This window comes from Protopterus annectens, chromosome 3.part1 (assembly GCF_019279795.1).
Source record: "Protopterus annectens isolate FY-2018-M chromosome 3.part1, PAN1.0, whole genome shotgun sequence".
NCBI classification, from domain to species: domain Eukaryota; kingdom Metazoa; phylum Chordata; order Ceratodontiformes; family Protopteridae; genus Protopterus; species Protopterus annectens.
Window position 1 is genome coordinate 1,746,480,522 of NC_056732.1, and position 21,463 is coordinate 1,746,501,984.

The following is a 21,463-nucleotide window of genomic DNA, read 5'->3' on the forward strand; positions in this document are numbered from 1 at the left end:
AATAGGAAGAGTTACCATTCCATCAACTGCCAGGTAGTATGTGATGCATGTGGGTGCATCACCAACATGTCTGCCCGGCCTCCTGGTAGTGCCCATGATTCGGATATCTGGCACACTAGCTCATTCTACCACCTCTTCCTGCATTGTAGGATGCCCAATGCTCATCTTGTTGGTAAGTGAAAAAATACATGTTTTTATCATATAAGTAGTTATTCATAGTAAAATGTATATCTCCGCACTATACCTACAATAGGACTGTATGAAAATTATCTTCTGCAGCTTCACTTGGATTTCTCACTGTTGTCATGAGCCATGGCTCCAGTGGATATCCTGCCAGTGGATATCCTGCATCATCTGAAAAAAGAAAAAAATACAAAAAGGGGGAGGCAAAATAAAGAAAAATTGTTTAGTGTACCCAATTTCCCACTGAGACAGGGTTGTGTTGCACACTAATCCTTCTTTTATGCCAAAAGTAGTCTCATAGTTTACTCTCAGTTAGTCTATTATTCTCCCTGTGTTGTTCCAGAACCTAAGAATAAGGGAGACAGGGTACTTCATACATTGGATGCGCATCAACAGCTCAGATACTACCTTGACAGAAGGAAACCCTTTTTATTTCCTTCACAGGGCAAAGAAGGGTAAACTCGTTTCTAAGAAAACCACTACACATTGGTTGAACTCTGGTATTGTTTTTTTATTACCACCATTGTGGCAAGGTGAATCCAGGTCCTTTTTCTCTTCAGAGGCATATTGGGAAGGAGTGGACTGTAGAGGTATTCTGGAGGCAGCAACTTGGTCCACTGTCCATACCTTTATGAAGCACTACAAGTTGGATGCCTTTGCCAAATCCAGAGCAAGCTTCATATGGACCATTCTCCAGGGAATCCCTGACCCTTATCCTTCCCCCTCCCAGGTTGGATAAACTTTGGGAAATTACTGAATGCCAGTAAGGCAGTCTGTTTGTTGAACATAGAGTACAGTTGTGTAAGTCCTACTTACCTGCAACACGGTATATGTTCATAGTAGTACATTGCCACACTTACAGTACCATCCCACCACCCCCTTTTTGTTGGATGTAAATGGTTTGTTGGAGTTTCCCCTGAGTTTTGTCAGACTTTTTTGTTGTGTGTGTTTGGCTTTTGGATTGGAGCTGTAGATGTTTGCAAAGCTTATGTTTTCATCTACTCTTCTTGCCTCATTCTAGAAAACTGGAAGGGTCTTGTCTGTGCATTTAAAGGGCAGTCCTGGTCTTGCCAGATGATTGTTTTTTCACAACCACAGACAGGCAGTGGCAGGAGCTCTGACCTTTGATAGACTGCCAGAGGGTAGGTAGCAGAGCTCTGCCACCCTTATGCCAGTAAGACAGTGTGCTTGTTGAACATCCCATGACACTTAATAAAAAGAGTCGTGGAAGTTCCCTGGTGTCCTGGGCAGATTTTCACCTAGTCAGTATAAATACCACCTTAGGTCTCCACTGAAAAGAGGTCATTGACCTACTGAGACTAAACCTAGCAACAAAGTGTGAATAAATAAATAAATATTAGAGTGTTATTTGAGGTTATTGGAGTCATTTATGGGTTTATTGCTTTACACTGCAGGAATGGTACTGGAGTATGGCAAAGATAGAAGCAGAGATGACAGGGAAGCATAGTGGAGTTAACATATATTTGCATAGTCTTTATTAGCAGGAAGGCTTTGTGAAATATTTTAGCTGATATATGAGAAAAGAAGTATGGACAGACAAAAAGGTATAGCCCATTCTGTATGACAGCATGCAAGGCTGGTTAGTTTATCTATAACAGGAATGGACATTTAACAGAAACAAGATGCAGAGAAATCAGTTACTGTTTAATATTCCCAGACATATTAGTATGAATCCCAAAACCATGAAATAGAATGTCTTAGAATGACTGAAAATGTGGACTTAATATACAAATTCTAAGATCGTCATTTCTCGGGATGTATCCTTTTCTCTGAGGTAAAGGAATCATAGTGCTGGTATGTATAATTTAAGGGTGCACAGGATGCTTGCCCCCACACTGTAAAGCAAAAGGTGTCTTTCCCTCTGTAAAAAAATCAACTTTAAACAGCGACATTTAATATTCACTGTTCTCCTCTGTTGCTGGACTTTTGCTTCATAATTCTGGGGGTCACTCTTAGTTTGGTATTTACAATCCCTGGATCAAAGCGGGAATAAATACTAGAAAAAGAAAAGCATTAACCAAAGTTCAAATGTCAGAATATGTATACAGGTTCCTGGTTAAATATCTGAGACAGCACTTGTGAGTTTATTTTTCCATCTATATTTTGCTGTGGATCAGTCTTTCCTCATCCTATGGCTGATAGCTGACTTTGTAAGCTCTCATGCATGCAGTCATTGGTGGTTTTCTCTTGAATGATCTCAACTGCAGTCTTGGTGGCTGAAATAGTCACCTATGTTATCACAAGGGCATTATGTGTTGATTACATAAAATGTGCATGCACCCACATCCACAAACCCCCTGATGATCACTAGCCTTGGATCTCCAAGCTCACATCCCCTAGTACTGCAACCATTGTGAAAATGCCTGGCTCCGATTGCACAGATGCATTTGGGCACCCAGAATCACCACAGACCTCTCCCCATGATAGATGAACTGCCATAAAGAACTGACTGTAACCCTTTCCTGCCAATCTCTTCCAGTGCATGAACCCCTAATCAATCTTGAGTCAATGAGGACCGTTTATCCTTCTACATAATGTCTGTTTTTATCTTGCTATGCTTTTTCACTTTTCTCACCTCTTAAGGTATGATGTAATAATATAAAGTACAAGCAGAATGACAAATATACAGGAAATATAAATGGTAGAGTGTTAGCTGGACTGTAAAGAACGAAGTGCAGCACAGATAAAGATCTAAAAGCTAGCAACGTACGCAGAAATCACAATCAAATCTACACTGATATGACTAATAATAACAGTATAGGTCTGCCATGACAGTTAATAATTCTTGATAAGAAATTAAGCTAGTAAGGTAAAGAGATTTTAAGAAGTAATGCCCAGGGCCAAGACTGTACTAACCATTGCATTAGTAGAGCTCTACCCTGGTAAATAAATAAACACTAAAATATTAAGATGCTAAAGTAGACAAGGGTCAAGGAAGATCTGTTAAAGAAAAGGAGGAACTGTATGATGGTAAAGCTTTCAGATCAGAGTAAGATTTATAACTTATCATTTAAGAAGAGGCAAAGGAGGCAATGTATGTTTGCCTCCATAAGTATATGAATACTGTTTGAATACACTTTTCCCACTAATTACCACATTTAGGTCGTTATAGGTATACTCTTTAGGTATAAAACTGCTGCCTATATTTTAATGGGAACCTGCATCTGCACTATCAAAAGGTGGCATCTGACTCTTAGCAGATTTAAGGAAGGACTTATTTCTTGCACTCTGATGAGAATGATATTACGTTTTGCCCTGATTCTCCTCTTGTAGCATGTAATACACTTGGACAGTTAAACATGTTCTGTATGTTTGGAATTACGCAATTTCATTGAAATTCAAAGTATAATATACAAATGAAAAATATCTTCCAACTTAAAATGCTGGTAAAGCCTATTGATTGTTCATAACAACAAGATTCCATTGATTACATACTATATCAGGAATGCTGAGTTGACGTAATTTAATACATTTTTTGCAAAAAACAAAACTAAACAAGATTGTTAAGATCTATTGACTGCCTTTTTTACAACTTTTTCTAATGGTTCACAAGATGACTTGTTAAATGACTATTCAGCATCTTAGTAAAAGCTGTTTTCTCAACCTAACTTCAACTTGAATCTGTGGAGATAACTATGGAACTGGCGGGTATCTGATAAACCTAGTATTAATAAGTGTTTGTCCTGCAGTGGGAGGAAAAATAGTAGGTACAGCAGGGGAGCATTACTATCTGCCTGGGCTAAAATGCAAGACAAACTAGTAAACACAAGGTATGTTAAATGTGAAAGTCTTACACACCGAGTGAAAGAACTATAACTACCACTGCTACTAGAACTGCCACTTCAGAGACTTTCTGCAGAAAAAATGGCATAGGTAAAGCAATGGTAAGTGAAAATTATGAGGAATGGAAAATATCTCATGGTGTTATAGTCCAGTTAATCAGTCCAGTGATTACCTGTACAGATGTTTGGACTGGTAGAGAAGGTGACAGTCTGAGGGGTGATTTGAATAAGAAGGTCTAACATGCTCTGATATACCAGGTATCACACTGCAAATTAAAGACACTAAGGACCATCGTATTAGACACTGTATCACATCTAATTAAAAATGAGCCGTAATGAGAAAAAACAAAGGACAGAATGCAGTAGACAGCCATTCGATCCAATGTGTCCTAAAAGAAGTCACTGACAGATAAGCTGCTTAAGATTTTACTCACCCTAGTTAGATCAGAGTGTAACTTAATAGGATGGAGGTCCTTTAGCAATTAGTAAACACATGATATCTAGTCTGACTCCTCATTTTGTTATCACCTAGGAAGTTACTGGTCTGAATAATCCCAGCATTGAAGACAACAACTTAAAGACCATTAACTGTCAAATAATTGAGCTAAAAAGTCCACAGGTTAGCCCCAACCCACTAAAAGGAAGAATTTGGGATGATCAAAATGTAAATATGTTTTGTAGCCCTGGTCAATTTTGGTGCCCAATATACAAGTTTAGAGGCAATATCATATATCTGCGCACTTCTTAATTTTTGTGCAAAAGTACATAGTGAGTCTGACCCAGTAGGGTAAGATACTTAGGGAGTGAGTATATCTGTCCATGATAACTTAAGGTGTGGCATACATCTGTTGCTAAAAGAGAATTGCCAGTTAACTGAAATGGGATGATTTACTGTACATTACAATAAGGCAAATGATCTAGTGAAAAAAGAGAGCTAGACATAATAATGTCACCACTAAGTGTAATTTTATGAGTGGTTATAATAATCCAGGTAAGTATATAAACACAATTCAATCAAAGGGGAGAATAGGTCATAGGGAGGGAAGATATGAACTGTTTTCCTTTAAGCAAGATATCAAATTAAAATTGTTAAAATATGATAAGGAAATGCATGTAGTGAAGCCATGCAAGCAGAGTTCTTCTTGGCATGTAGCAATTATGTAATTCTACAGTATGACATACAGAAATCATAAGATGAGAACAAGTAGACCTCAGCCTTACTACATCAGAGTGAGCAAGAAATAATGAATAACGATCCTGTAAAGATCATGCAAATAATGTTGAGTTATGTTCATACTGTAAGTGGTCTGACATATTTAATTTGACTAACAGTTTAGAACTATATTGCTAGTGGCTACCACGAGCTAAAACTTCTGTTGCCCTATTTTAGTGCAGGATGAAACATACCCTAGTTCCCTTGGGCGTAATAAAATTAAGGTATACTTGAAATTATTTTAGGTAGTGAGAATATATAAAGTTTGTTGTGTTAACTTCTCTAAGGATGCAGTGCTGAATGCAGCTGATGTACTCATAGAGAAACTCTGTGTACAAAGAATCTGTAAGATGAAAAAAGGTCTTACCTTTATGAAGGTCTGACATTGCAGTTGTCCTGCTGTTGTAGTGGGAATGCTAGTTATTTTTGCAGTACAAGGCTCACTGTGCTGAACTAAAATCATATCTTCATCTCCTTACTTCCTCAGTCAGCTAACACAGCCTAGTGATGCAGTCAACACCATTTGAACAATGAGAACAGCACCAGTAAACCTGAAACGGAATGATGATGCTCAGATGTACAACGATTGTACTGGTTAGGCAAAAATAGCTCCAGGAACACTAACGATCAGTGAAGGTACAAAACAATCACTAATCAGTAGTGTTAACTGAGGCAGAGAGCCATTATATAGTACATTACTGTATATGATAAGGTCTGCATTTTCATTGTTAGTATTTTTATGTATATCACATGTGAGCACTAACTATTGCACAATCTGAAAAAGATGGGAGCTCACCTGGATCATGAAGAATAAAAAAAGTTGCAGATGCGCTTATTAAATCTCGTATACTTATTGAACTGCTCCACAAGTTGTAGTACAGTAGTGTAATGTAAGAAATTTTGGAATCCTACTCTTTATCTAAATCACTCAGACCACTATATAGTGCTAAACAGTTTCCAAAAAGGCAGAAATAAAGAGCGTGATAAATATTTTTTGTCCAGTAAGGAACATATATATTTTTATTTATTACCACTCTATGTAAACTGTCTGCTATTTTCTCAGCATAACTAATCACCAAAACTTAGACATATTCAGAATTAGGTGAAAATAAAAGCACACAGTACACATACAAAAAATGCTAAAGTTCAACAAAAACAAATCTCCCACATAAAACAAATCTCCTAAAGTTAAACTTACACAAATCAGTATGAAAAATTAACTTATCAATTAAAAAAAATAAAATAAAATCACAACCTCAAGCAGCCAATTAGAAAAGGATGTTATCAGCAAAATGAGCCTGAATCTAAAAGTTTACATTAAATAAAATTAGAGTATCTAAAACATAGCTCATTTATAAAACATACATAAATACAATCCTTGATACATTACTAATATAGTATAACTCTACTTGTCACTGTTAACACTATCAAAACTTTTTCCCTAAACCTACAGATCTACAGAACAAGATAGATTAATATTTTACCCATTATATTCTAGAGAATGACCTTCCTTGTACTTATCTATTTATTGGTACATTGTGACATGTTTCTTATGGGAAATGTGTATGTGTCTTTAAATGTATACTTAGAATATATACTGCAGTATAGTGTAAGAATAATCTTACAGTTAGCTAAATCACAAGGTTTAATTGCTTATTAAAATACCACCAAGACCACTGATCCAAGAAGTAAGCAATTTTAATGAAACACTTAGCGCCTCGGCATGCATAGCCTTCCAAGAGTAAGAACACTACAAAGCACTCTTTACTTAAATACTTTACTTAAATACAACATATTGCACAAGACAATTAATCAATTAAGCATGCAATTGAAATCACATACTTCCAATTACATTCCTTATTGAGTCCTTAGTGGTCGACCTATAGTGTCTGCACAGAGGTACTTTTTGAAAAACATAAGTGTGCTGCAACATGAACATCTTAAGAAATATGTAATGAGTACAGCCTCTTATATTAGGGATAGCCAGAATTTTTTGAACAAAATAAAAGGGAAAGTTCGGAATATGAACATGTTTTGGCTCTGCCTGGATGTCAAAAGTCTTTATACTAACATTAAGCATGAAAAAGGGATTCAGGCCTTATTCCATTTTCTGGGGGACTGTCCCATGTCTCATTTTTTGATAGATTTATTTATGTTTTGTTTGAAAAATATTTTTTTTATGTTTAATGGAGACATTTTTCAGCAATTATAGGCCACTGCTATGGGGGCTTCTTTCACCCCATGTGTGCTAATTTAGTTATGGCTAGTTATGGCTAAACTTGAAGATGATTTTGTTTATAGACATGATTTTTTTAGATCAAAAGTTATTTTATATTTTAGATTTATTGATGATCTTATTTTTATGTCAAGGAAGCCAGACAGAAGCTCTTGGGTTTGTCAATGACTTACAATCTAATACTATGGGCTTAAGCTTTGATGGTATACAGCTTGGTCCACAAGTGAATTTTCTGGATATTAGCTTAGATGGATTTACAACTAGTCTCCATAGAAAATTTGAACATAGAAATGCATTTTTATATGGGAGTAGTTGTAACCCCAAACATTTGGTCAAGGTACTGCCTCATAATGAATTCTTATTCTTAGCCTTGATATGAGCTTTGACCTAGAGATAGCAGAAGCAGAAGATATGTTTATTAAAAGAGGCTATGATGTTCAGTTGGTTAGGGAAGCTAAACAAAAAATCATGGACATGAGGTGTTCTTCTTACCCCCAGGGATATTCTCATTATGCCCGTGTTAGTGGGAAATATAAAGTTGGTACATGTGGAAACAAATCCACCAACATAGTTGGAAATAATGGGGACCAGAAGAAAGTTTTTTTAGTGACAACCTATAATGTTATAACTGAGGAAATAGTTAAAAAAGCACATAGTTTGTGGCCGATGCTTCTAAGGGATAACATTCTGAACTCTATATTACCTGACTTTGTGAGTATTGCATATAAAAGAGCTAGGAATGTGGCTGATATTCTGGTACATAACCAGTTTTGTTTACCAGATGTTAATGTTAGTCAGAATTTAACCACAAATAAGGGCACTGTTCTATGTGATGGCTATTCCATCTGTCATTATGTAGTGAGTTATTTTCGCTATATTAATGGTACTAAATTTACAGCTAGGTATGAATACAGTTGTAATACTGAAGGGCTAGTGCATGTGCTGAGATGTGGATGCAATAAGTTCTACATAGGGGAAACTTATAGAAGTTTTATGGTCCGGTTACAGGAACATATTAGGGACATAAAAAATAAAAAACTAGAGAGTCCCCTTGGGAGCCATTTCATGACAGCATTCAATTCTGATCCTGATTCTCTTATGGGTTGTGTTTTGTAAAAATTGCAAGTTGGTATAGGTGAATGTGTGTCCTTAAAAAATAAACTTTAAAAAAAAGAAACCCTCTTGATTTTAAAGTATGGTACTTTGGAGCCTCAGGGACTCAATAATAAATGTAATTAGAAGTATGTGATTTAAATTGCATGCTTAATTGATTAATTGTCTTGTGCAATATGATGTATTTAAGTAAATAGTGTTTTGTAGTGTTTTTACTCTTGGAAGGCTGTGCAAGCCGAGGCACTAAGTGTTTCATTAAAAATTGCTTACTTCTTGGATCAGTGGTCTTGGTGGTATTTTAAAATTTTATTTTTTGGTTTTTTAAGTTGTATTTATTGTTTAATTGCTTATTAGTCTGATCTAAAAGGAAGAAGCTAAAGAGCTGAGCTCAGAAAATTAGTTACTCACATGGTGGATTATAAGAAGGAAGGTCTGCATCTTACGGAAGATCTTTAAGGATCAAGCAGGAGATCTGACTCAGAGCTAAATTATGGATTATACCTTGTAGATGTACCTGACTTTTCTGTTTTATTTTTTTCTTTTCTGAAAGTTGAACCTAAGAGAGGCCTGCAGCCTTTGACTTTCACTATGTTACAGGAGAGTCTATATGCTGTAGGGGATGTGTGGACTAATGCTTCTACCCAGTTGGCATCTTAATTATGTTCAACAGGGTCTTCATAAATGCTTCTCCAACATGTGCCTATTCCTTCATTTTGATGGTGTTTATATTGATTTGCTTTTGCTTTGTTTCCCAATTTGCTATAAAACATTTTTTTGAACTTCTGCTTTGCATTTATTTGCATACCTTCTAAGTTATTTCTGCTTTTTATATTTTCAGTTTATATTGGAAATAGTGAATGATAAATCCACATCACTTTTAACATTGTTTGGTGCTGTACCACATCTATCTTTCTAATAACTGTTGAATATCTCTTCCTTTTCTCTACTCTTTTAATTGTGATACTTCTTGCCATAAATGCTTTATAGTTTTCTGTATTCTGTGCTTACATGGTGATATTCTAGTTGCTCCTTTTTTTCCCTTTCCTTTCCTTTGTTAATGTACATTTGTTTTTCTAGTAACATTTTATCTATTATTAGTTTAGCTGCAGAGTAGAATATTCTACTATATAACATGCCTTGGGATTCAATAAAGCACTTTTTTTCATGCAGGAACAGTGTAGCCGCTCCTGCATGGAATATGGCCACCGAGCGATCCAGTAAACTACTGTTTTGATGTGCATGAGCCTGTCTACACTGTTCTTGCACAGAAACCAATGCAGAATGCTAATTACCTCATTTGCTGGTGAAACCCATGCAAATTAGGTGAATTAGAAATTCAGCAAGCAGGCAGGAATCCGTGTAAGAACAGTGTTAGTGGCAGAAATGTATTCGGTTACTAACTGAATACATTTCTGTAAATAACAAAAAGGAGGCATGACAGCTCCAAAGAAAGCATGTATTTTACTCTTTAGGCACGCCAATGGCCAAATATATGGCCATTGGCATGGAAAAATGCTTAATGTTTATAAAAATCAAAGTTATTTTTGGCCGATCTCGACCGTTTAAGCATGGGCAGCGGCACGCAAGTGGGATTGTGCCAAAAATAAAAAAAAATGTAAAAACTCAATTTTAAGGGATCTCTGCATTTTGACATTATAGTCTATGGCATGCAGAATCAAAACTATACCAGTGAACAATGTTTGTCAAGGGGAAAGGTTCTGTGGTTCTGCAGTAACTATGGACTAAGGCAGTGGGGTATACAAATGAGGGGAAATTTACTGAATCACAAAAATCTTCTAAGTGCCAAACTGCACCTAACCATGTAGGTGCTATAGCATGATCGTGTAACTCGGAGGAGAAACAGAAATGAAAAGGGGGGTGTCAGGCATGGTGTAAGCACATTGGAGCCCTATAGTGCACAGATAAGCTTAGCTAAGTACAACTAAGCAAAGGGGTGTGTCTGAGGCTGTTTTGTTTTATTCCATGAAATAAAAAGCATGTTCGTGACCAGGGAGGGCCATTTCTTCTTGTTTACATTGCCTAAATGGGTTTGCGTGGTGCACACCGGGTCTAAAACAAAACAAAAAAATGGAAATATCAGGACTGTTTACATTTGGGCATCGTGTTTGTGTGGTGTGCCTCGGCACTTAAAATGGGAGAAAGTGGGAAGGGAAAAAAGGAAAAAAAGGAAAATAGCAGAATAAAAGCAATCAAGAACAAAATACATAGCTAGCGGGTGGAATGCATCATCGCCAATCATACAGGCAGCATCTGCAGCACAACAGTATAAACTATGGAAACACCTTACAGTCTATTTTTTTCCCATAAACTCTGAACCATTGGTGTACACATGCGGGGGAATTTTAACTGGAAAAATGTTCGGGGCTGCCATTGCTTTGATCCATTAGTATGGCATAGAGGCTGAGGGCAGAGAGGAGGAGGAGAAGAGTGTTTAGACCCAGGGTAACTTACCAGCGGCTATATGATCTGGAGATAGTAGAGTGCTACAGGATGGACAGAGACTTTTATTTATTTAACATTTGTTAACCGGGAAAGTCCAACTGGAAGCAAGTCCTTTTTCAGCGGAGGCCCAAAGAGAAACGCTCCACATAAAAAAATAATACATACAACAAATAATACATACAAGTACAGTAAATCAATACAACCAAATGTACAATAGAATATAATCTTAAGAGTGAGATATAACTAGAAATCCCGCATATCGGACACTTTGTCTAATTAGAAACATAGATTGTAATACAAGGTAAGTTTAAAATTCTAGAGTATAGGACACTTAGTGTAGTTAGAATTATACTACTCAATTGTAACACAAGGTATTATTTGTGTCACTCATTTTGTGTATGACTATTAAGAGAGACTCACATCCAAATTCAGCTTAGGAAAAACATACTGGATTAACCAGGACCCCTAGCATGAAAACCATACAGGATTAATCAGGAGCCCTACATGGACATATCCAGTTGTTGGTTAGATGGGATTTTAGTAAAGTTTTAAATTGCAGTGGATTTGAGGCAGATATTATATTAGAAGGTACAGTATTCCATGCTTTAGCAACACAGTTTGAGAAAAGAGATACTTCAGCAAATCACCGAGCTGTGCTGGCCTCAACTCAAACCTAGAGATAACAGAGGGGAACCCATCCCAGTGGATACCAAGGTATGTGTAGCCTTAAGAATTCTAGCTACAAGTACTTTCTAAAGACCTACTGGGGACATCATGGGGGTCTCACAGGCATCTGCATCCAGGGTACTCCACCAGTTCCTGGATGCCATGCTACCACATGCCGGTGAGCACATTTACTTCCCCAATACCCATGAGGAGAGGACCAGCAATATGTGCCTCTTCCATCATCTAGCAGAATACCTGGGGGTACTGGGTGACATAGACTGCATGCACATCCACATCAAAGCACCACCCGGTGAACAGGGCACGGTCTACATAAACCGCAAAGGATTCCCCTCCATCAACTGCCAGGTCATGTGCAATGCCCAGGGCATTATCATGAATGTGTGTGCTGGCAGCCCTGGAAGCTATCATGACTCCAACATCTGGCATGTGTCACAGGTGTATCAGGCATTTGCCAGGGGGAGCATCCCATATGGCTATCTGGTGGGGGATGCTGGCTATGCACTGGAGCAGTGGATGATGACATCCATCAGAAATGCACACACACACCCACACAAGAACGCCATAATAAGGCACATGCACAAACCAGGATCATTATAGAGTGTGTGTTTGGGATGCTCAAGTCACGGTTCCATTGCCTTGACATATCTGGTGGAGCCTTGCAGTACTATCCAGCCACATGTGCGCGCATGTTCATAGTATGTGCCATGCTACACAATATGATCCTGCAGAAACAGCTGCAGCAGAAACGCATGGGGAAGGGCCACACAGCCCACCACCATTGCCAAGGTCCCCACAGGCACAGAGGGACTCAGAGGAGGAGGTTCCTGAGTCTGCTCCTGTATGCAGATAGAGAAGTGCCCAGTATACTCAGGCCTTAGCAAAGAGGCAATGCATAGCACACACACTAACACTGTAGGGATCCCAGGGACTGACACCTCTCTCTGACTCACACACACAGTAAAGTGGATGACACATACATCACATTACATGCAACTTACCATGTATAGGCAGTGTACTGTGTGCATCCAACATAGACAGCCCTCAAGCACCATCCTCACAACTGCCACAAGCACAAGGTAAATCAGTCTTATTAACAATAAATGAATGGATTAGTATGTTTTGCTGGTATATCTGTGATAATGCTGCATGCATGCATGCAAGGGAATGGGTTGGCCTACTGGGATAGCAGCACACAACTGACAGCTATGTGGGACACCAGGAAATGTCTGGCCAAAACTGGCCTCCCCACATTATGCAGTAGTACCCAAGGTGGCAAATCCCACTGCAGTATATGTGTGGGGACAACTAACTGCGGGGTCATAGGTCACAGGCATGGATGTCAGCGTGGGGGTCCCATACCCACCCCTCACACACATACAGCAAGTCAGCTGTAGAAAACCACAGAGAAATGTCTGGTAAAGGCACACAAATGGTAGCAATGTTGAATTACCCCCCTAGAGACTTACACAGTGATAGAACAGCAGGACCTGCAGCTGCAGTAAGGCTATGAAGGGTAAGAAGTCTGAAACTCAAATGTATGCCATTACAATCTGACCTGTGCTCTTTACTGATATGCCACTAGTCCCCAAGACAGGACACAATAGTATGGTAAATGGAACCAAAATGCAAAGCAAATATCAGCATAGTCTATGCAAATGTGTACAGTTGACAGGTGTGACCCCGACCCATATACCCACACAAATGCAGTAACATGTATGTTTGCAGGGAAATGGCAGCATAGCTCACATTGGCAGGGCTATACCAATACACATGAAAACATGTTGCCTGTCCACAATATGCAGGGGTCAATGAATTATGTGTATGTGTGGTGAATACTGTCAGGATCTGGCCAGCACATTCTCCTGGCAGTCATCTCATAGTGCCTTAGGTACAGTGCTGTCTTTGACAGGGCCATGTGCAGATAACTGCAGTGCCAACTGTTATGTATGTCAGTGACACCCACTGCTCTACCACTGACATAACCTGGAAGTCACAGTGCTATGTGGAATATACTACACATATAAGGGACATCTTGAAGGATATGTAGCTGAGGTGCCAAGGCTTTTGTTAATAATAAGTGCATTTTGGTACTGTTGCCAGTGATTATTCTAAATAATCATTTTTTTCTTATGTTTGCTTTTACATATAATGGGCAGGCCTGCACAGTAGAATGCACTCTGTACCCACACCCATAACTCTCAACCTCTAACAGTAAGATGTCTGGATAAGGGCAGAAATAAAAGTGACACAAAGGCACAATGATAGGCATGTGTTGTAAATATTGCCCTTACATACTGAGAAAGTTGGTAGGGTGAGGGGTTTGCAGTAGCAGGAATTGCCTGAAGGTTATGTAGTCTGAAACAGTAATGTCTGTCATTATTTTGTAACATCACTCTTCAATTATATGTATCTAACTTGCCATAAAAACACAAGTTTATGTAGACAGGATAAAACCTCTAGCCAAACATCTGGACAACCTGACAAAAATGTGCAGGTGAGAGGTATGGCCACACAAGGATATGACATCTCAGGTTAGAAAGATACCCCCCCCCCCCAAGCAGGAGATGCCCAACCAGTATATCACCAGGTTGCTGGACTGTTTACACAGTGCATCATTACTCAGCTGGCTGTAGCCACACCTCACAAATGGGCTTGTTGGCCAAGAATGTACACAGCTGCCCTCATAATATTGTTCTATGCATCATACTAGTATTCCTCTGGTAAAGCACTCTGATGATCTGAGGATCTCTGACACTAGGTAATGACACAATACATTGCAGTGTCAGACTATAGATATGTCAGAAAATGTCTGTTAAACAAACCCAGTACTCTGAGGAAAGTCCTGTGTACTCCTGAGAGGTATGGCTGAAGCACACAAAACCCTGGACTGGAGTACACCTATCTCTGGAATGGAGTCCCAATCTAACTATAGAAGGTCACACTGGGCACGCTCCTGCACTTAGAGAATCACAGGACATGTTGGAATCCACATCGGAATATATGACTGTATTGCGTATATATGTCTGTGTATACAGACAGCTATGTACACCTCAACTGCCCCACACACACACACACACACACACACACACATCAGACAGGACTACTCTCAGCTAGCAGTAGGTGGCCCATATGTGATATATTTGCATCTGTTGTTTGAGATACACACACACACACATATATATGGGCAACAGATAACAGCATATGTCAAGCATAAACACACAGAGATGTGGGGAAGTGAGAGACAGACAGTGATAGAGAGACACAGGGGGACACAGACAGTTTGAGTCACACACACATGGATACCCAGAATGGCATACAGGGATGTCCTGCTGTGGACAGTGGCATACCAGTTGTAAACAGTTGCACATGCCAGCATAAAAGGTGAGCCCCACTGTGTAACAATACTGAGGTTGGGTTTATAATATCACATCACGTGTGTGTGTGTGTGTGTGTGTGTGTGTGTGTGTGTGTGTGTGTGTGTGTGTGTGTGTGTGTGTGTGTGTGTGTGTGTGTGTATGTGTGTATGTGTGTGTGTGTGCCCATAAGTCTAAATATTAGGAGACTGCTCCCACTCAGTACACTTCATATTGCCCTACTTCACAAGATCTGCTGCTGTCATTCAACTTAGAAGTACCATTGTACACATATCACCCCTATAAGCTCTGTAGCATGTGCAATAACTGTGTAACACTATAGTAGAAATAACTAGATACGTAGGGGTTCTAATCTCAATACTGGCAACTCTGTGTGTGTGTGTGTGTGTGTGTGTGTGTGTGTGTGTGTGTGTGTGTGTGTGTGTGTGTGTGTGTGTGTGTGTGTGTTCGCGTGAGAGTGAGGGAGTGTGTGTGTTTGTAGGTAAAACAGTTTTAGGCCATTCCTACCCACAACACTTCCCACTGCCCCACTTTATCAGTCCTGCTGATGTCATTCTCAGTTGTCAGCCCAGTAAGCTCCATAGTGTGTGTGATAACTACATAACACTATAATACAAGTCAGTAGCTAGGCAGCGGTTCTAATCTCAGATCTGGCAAATGTGGGTTTGGGAGTATAAATGTGTGTGTATGTTTGTAGGAAGAAGTATTTTTATAAGTTTCCCTCCCAGTGCCCTACTTTATCAGTCCTGCTGATGTTATTCCCCTTATCAGCACCTTTGGCCAAGTGTCACCCTAGTAAGCTCTGTAGCATGTGCAATAACTGCATAACACTATAGTACAAATCAGTTTCTAGGCAGGGGTTTGAATCTCAGATCCGGCAAATGTGTGTGTGGGAGTATAAGTGTGTGTGTATTTGTAAGAAGTATTTTGATAGGTTTCCCACCCAGTGCCCTACTTTATCAGTCCTGCTGGTGTCATACCCCTTATCAGCACCTTTGGCCAGATGTCACCCCAGTAAGCTCTGTAACATGTGTGATAACTCTGTAAAACTATAGTACAAATCACTAGATAGGCAGGGGTTTTAATTTCATTGCTGTCAAGTAGGTGTGTGTTTGTGTATGAGAATCATATCCTGTGTGAGTTGTATCATTTTGAATTGTGTACTACCTTGTATATTTCCCATCACCCTACTTTACAAGGCCTGCTGATGTCATTCACCTTAGAAGTACCTTGGGGCAAAGTGAAGTCATATAAGCCCCATGGCACATCTGATAACTATGCAATATTATAGTAGAAATAACTAGATAGATAGATAGGGGTTCTAATCTCAGTACTGGCAACTGTATGTGTGTGTTTGGGTTGAGCGTCATATTCTGTGTGGGTTATACCATTTTGAGTTGTGTATCACCCTGTACACTTCCCATCACCCTACTTTACAAGGCCTGCTGATGTCATTCACCTGAGAAGTACCTTGGGACAAGGTGATTTCATATAAGCTCTATGGCACGGCTAATAACTGTGTAACAGTATAATATAAATAACTAGCTAGGCAGAGGTTCTATTCTCAATACTGGCAACTGTGTGTGTATGTGATTGGGTTGAGAATCATATCCTGTGTGGGTTATACCATTTAGATGTGTGTACCATCCATGCCTGTTTACTTTATATAGCGTGTTAATGGCATCTGCCTCACATGCGGCATGTTAAACCATTGTACAGGCCATTGCAGTCAGCTGTACAGATGTCTATGGAATATCTGGATGTTTTCAACCTATATGTGGTCTGTGTCCCCTAACAATAGGCATGTATGGGACATTTTTGCCAGATAGATCACAGTTCATGTAATGACACACATGCCAGAATCAGATATCATACCTGACTGAAACATCATGCTGATACAACGTCTGTTACCCTATCTCTTGTCCAGGCTTGTAGGAGCAATAGAGGACTCCAGTTGCTATTTCTTGTGGGTTATCTCACCATCCATGAAGGCATTCACAACAGTACATGTTGTAAGAGGTAGTGGGTTATGTCCCACGAATATAATCTATGTGGGGCATGTCATGTATATGTAGCACTATAGTACATGAAAGTGGATATGTAGGTTTGCAAATATGTCCTTTGCAAACTGTGTTAGTGTTACTCTATGCACATCCCCTGTGTCAGTCTTTACTGTGTGTATGCAAAGGCTATACCATTTTGTCTCCCTGTTCCAGCCTGTGAACTCAGGAATACATACCATAAACCTGTCATACACAGTACCATGCATGCCCTCACCAACTGCATCAGGGCTGAGTGTATGGGAAAGAAATGTCAGGGGCAACAGGTGCTGACACATGAATCTGTTGAGGTTAATATAATGGCTAATCTGGTGAGGGACCTAGTGACAGTACTCCAATAACCTGTTCTACATATATGAGCATGTGGTACTACACAACACTGAGGTGACATGTCTGAAGGCTACCTGTCTGTGACAAGGGGTATGTATGTCAGGTCACACTGTCTGACAACAGTGTCCATCACACACTGTTGCATGCATACACACCTGGTAAATGTACATATAAATCTGTACCTTGGCTATGAAATGGTCAGTGTATGTCCACTCTGCCATTCTCCATGTTGGTAATGTCTGCAGGGCCACAGCCTACAGACACACAGACACCTGGAACACGAACAGAATACAGCATGTCAGACTGCATTCAGTAAGTGGTACTAACAGCAATAATGGATCATGGCTAATAAGGTACATACACCTTTATGTGTACCCATAACAAATGCAAGCAGACAGCACAGTATTACAGAGCTACACAGTACTATATTCACCCTGTTCATCAGACCCATATTAGCCTGTCCTTGCATCGATGGTATGGATGACAGGGATGTGACACTGATATCATCATATGCACAGGGTGTGGTGTGGGTTTGCCAGAGGCCTAGGCTGGGCCATACAGTTGCCACCCATATGTGTGTGTGTGTGTGTGTGTGTGTGTGTGTGTGTGTGTGTGTGTGTGTGTGTGTGTGTGTGTGTGTTTGGAGGGGTATGCTATAGATGGGCTGTGCAGAGGTGCTGTGTGTCTCTGGAGGTGACTTCCCTGTGATACAGATGTGTGTGTGCATGTATGCACACAGTCACATCATGTGGCTGCCCTACACAGGGGTATGTTGGACAGCTGTAGACCATACATGGCAGGGTGTCCAGTTCACTGTCTCTGACCACTGACACATGAACTGGTCTTGTCAGGGGTCTCACTGGCACCACCAGGCCCAAGGCCGGATGCAGTACAGCTTCCTGATGGTGACTGCTATCTGCTGGATCTGTGTCCCTGATTGGCCTGGCCAGGACCACATGCCCATGGCCTCCTCCATTGTGATGTGGACAGCAACCCCCTTCAGTAGTGCTGGTGTCATGGCCACTATGGGAGTGTGAAGGTGCATGGCCCCGTAAACTCTCAGATGATGTTGGTGCTGACCTATGTCCATGAGGCCGATGCCCATCTCCCACCACACGCTCTAGCACAGACATGCCATGGTCGAGGATTGCCAAGGTCTCACCCCACCATCTAATCATGACCTCAGTATTTTGGCATGTGGCCTCAACAAGGTCACGTATGTCACCACGTAAGTCAGGAAGAGTTGCATCCACCACCTTAAGTATTTGTCTGGAGTTGCATTCACTATGTGCCTGTGCATCCATGACAGCCCAAAACATGTGTCTGGTGACACCTGCTGTGGCACTTGCAACAGTGGCTTGATGAGCAGCAGTCCTCCTGTGAGCACCCCTGTCCATCTGCCTGTGTGGGACCTCACCTGCACTCTGGCTATGGCCAGTGTCTACACTCATACCTGCCATAGTCACCACACTAGCCTGTTTCATGCCACCACCTGTCAACTATCCATCATCTGTGGCTGCTGAGTACGGGGCATGTGTGGGCATTGTGACTGTGTGCGGGGACATTGTAGATGAGTGTAGGATGCCAACAAATGGCACAGATTCAGCCCCTGACAACACCACCTGTGCCTGAATATGACCATCATCATTGCCAGAGTCTCCAGAGACATTGACATCAGATACTGAGTGGGAGGGACTGCGACCATCATGACCACCTGTGGGGGAAAGACAACATATGTAAATTAATACCTGCACTATACCGTTTGCTGCTGCACATGCACACACATGCATGCACATGCACACATGCACGCACACACATACAGGTGAGGTGACAGACAGGCATTACACAGATCTCAAAATAGCCAATTGGTGATATTCACAATGCAGTCAGACCACTGCATTCACACCATGAACAGGCCCTCAATATCATGCAGTGCAGCCCTTTCCACTTCCTGTTACAACTTATATACACCTCTGTGATATGTGAGTAGTGTTAGTATGTGATGGGCCTTCAAGTTGCACACACTGCACCCATGTACACATAATTGCTGTTCACCTATATAGCACAGTGGCAACTCCTACAGAACATGCCTCTTAAATGTGCAGAGTGCTGCTGAATGTCTATATGTGTGTCTCATATTTCTGGTCTGTTTGTCATAACTCCTGTATTTGTCTGACACATTACTGGGATGATATGAGGACTGGTGTCACTATTTAATGAGATATTTTGAGTCTCATACTTCAAAACCTGCAGTACAGGTATGTTACAACAGAACTAGTTACACTAACAAACTTCTAAGCTTACAGTGGACATTATAAGTGCAGACACCCCTGTTAACATGCCAGGTTTGTCTGATATATAACATGAGACCACAGAAGTCATGTGATAACATTTTCCAACTTTAATGTGACCTATAACCTGTGCAACCAAAATGAAAAACAGACACATCGGTTAGGGGTAACATTTAGAAGTTGAAATATGTACAATAGGCTGGTTGCATGACTGTGCACACACTTAAACTAATACTTTCTTAAAGCACCTTTTGATTTCATAACAGCACTCGGTCCTCTTGAGAAGGTGTGCATCAGCATGGCACATCTCGACTCAGCAATATTTGTACAGTCTCCCTTACAGAAGCCCTCCATCTCTGTCAGATTGAGAGGGCATCACTTTTGCACAGGCCTCTTCAGGGCACCCCACAGATTCTCTTTTGGGTGCATGTGTGGACTGTGACTGGGCCCTTCCAAAACGTTGATTGTCTTCTGGTGAAGACATTATTTTATGGATTTTGATGTATGGCATTTGTCAGTGTTGTGCTGAAAGGTGTAAGTCCTCTCTATCCGCAGCTTTCTAGCATACACATGATGTATTTGGGCCAAAAGGGACTGGTATTTTGGACTCCTCCTAATCCCCTCCACCTTGGCTACAGGCCCACTTCCAGCTTATGAACAGCAATCCCAAAGCAGGGCACTGCTATCACCATGCTTCAACATGGGGATGATGTTCTTTTGGTGATGCACAGTGTTGTTCTTGTGCCAAACAAACCTTTTGGTATTGTGGCCAAAAAGTGCAACCTTGGTCTCATTACACCATAACACATTTCCCCACATGTTATTGAGGGACCTGATATATTATTCTTGAGAAATCCACCAGACCTGAATGCTCTTCTTTGTGTGAGAAGGCTTCCATCTTCCAAACCTACCCCATAGGCCAAACATGTGAACACCACAGGAGATTGTTGTCACATGTAGTACACAACCAGTACTTGCTAGTGATTCCTGCAACTCTGGTAGTGTTGCTGTAGGTCTCCTGGCAGCCTCCCTGACCAGTTTGCATATTGTCTTTTCCACACATTTGGAGGGATGTCCAGTTCTTTGCAATGTCACTGTTGCCCCATATTTCCATCACCATGTGATGACTGTCTTCACTGTGTTCCATGATATATGCAATGCTGTGGAAATGTGTGTGTACCCTTCTCTGGGCTGATACCTTTCACAAATGAGATCCCTTTGCTGCTTCATAAGCTGTATCCAAACTATGGCTGTTGCTGTAGCAGGCAACTGAGTAAATTTAGGATGATCCTGTTAGGACAGCTGACCATTATTTGCTGTTAATCAAAGGGTCTCTGTAATTGATGGCAGGTATGTACCCAAGAAGATGTAATACTGTAATAATATCGAAAGCTGCTTCAACACAGTATTAGCTTCAGCCTGTGCATCCATATGCATCCAGCTTCTTGTAAGTTTTGTATGTGTTATAATTGTTCCCCTACCAGATGTGTTTGTTTTACAATTGGAGTGTACAGGTTATAGGTCACATGAAAGTTTGGAAGGGTTTGGATATGTGTTATTGTGCTCTCATGTTTGTATTTCACAAATACCTGGCATTCTAACAGGTGTGTGTACACCATTTATATGCACTGTATAACACTAATTTATAAAATATGTCCCTAGTTTTGGGCCTTCGTCCCCCCAATTTGTCAGTCTTTGTCCAGATTTCCT